This window comes from Apis dorsata, unplaced genomic scaffold (genome assembly GCF_000469605.1).
Source record: "Apis dorsata unplaced genomic scaffold, Apis dorsata 1.3 scaffold_1096, whole genome shotgun sequence".
In the NCBI taxonomy this organism is placed as follows: Eukaryota; Metazoa; Arthropoda; class Insecta; order Hymenoptera; family Apidae; genus Apis; species Apis dorsata.
In genome coordinates, this window is record NW_006264194.1 from 1982 (window position 1) to 2638 (window position 657).

Sequence of the window (657 nt, forward strand, 5' to 3'; positions counted from 1 at the left end):
GACAAGGAAGGCAATATTCTACAAGAAGGATAGAAAATATCTTTCGATAAGACGGAAAATTCATTAATTACTTGTTTTTTAGTCAAAATTTTGGCACTTTTAAAACCACATTTAAAAGATAAAATTTTAGCCAAGTTCCTCGTTACAATTTTAATATGAAATTCTTTATCATTAAGTATTTATTAACGATTAACGTGTCATTCGTTTCTATGCATCGGTGACGCCATATTGAATATTCATTAATTAATCTTTTTTAATTAAAAATTTCAGCATTTTGCATTAATGACAAAGAATTTTACACTAAAATTGATGTCAGAAATTTTCCTAAAGTTCTAGCTTTTAGATGTGATATTGAAAGTGCCGAAATTTTCTTTAAAAAACGAATAATTAATGAATTTTCAATATAGCGTTTTCGATGTATTAGAACATATGATGCGTTAATCATTATTAATCGTTAATAATTAATTAATAGCAAAGAATTTTATATTAAAATTGATACGAGAAACTTGTTTGAAGTTCTAGCTTTAAAATGCAATCTTAAAAGTGTTGAAATTTTGCGTAAAAAATGCATAATTAATAAATTTTCAATATGGTGTCTTCGATGTATTAGAACGTATGACGTATTAATAATTATTAATCGTTAATAATTAATTAATG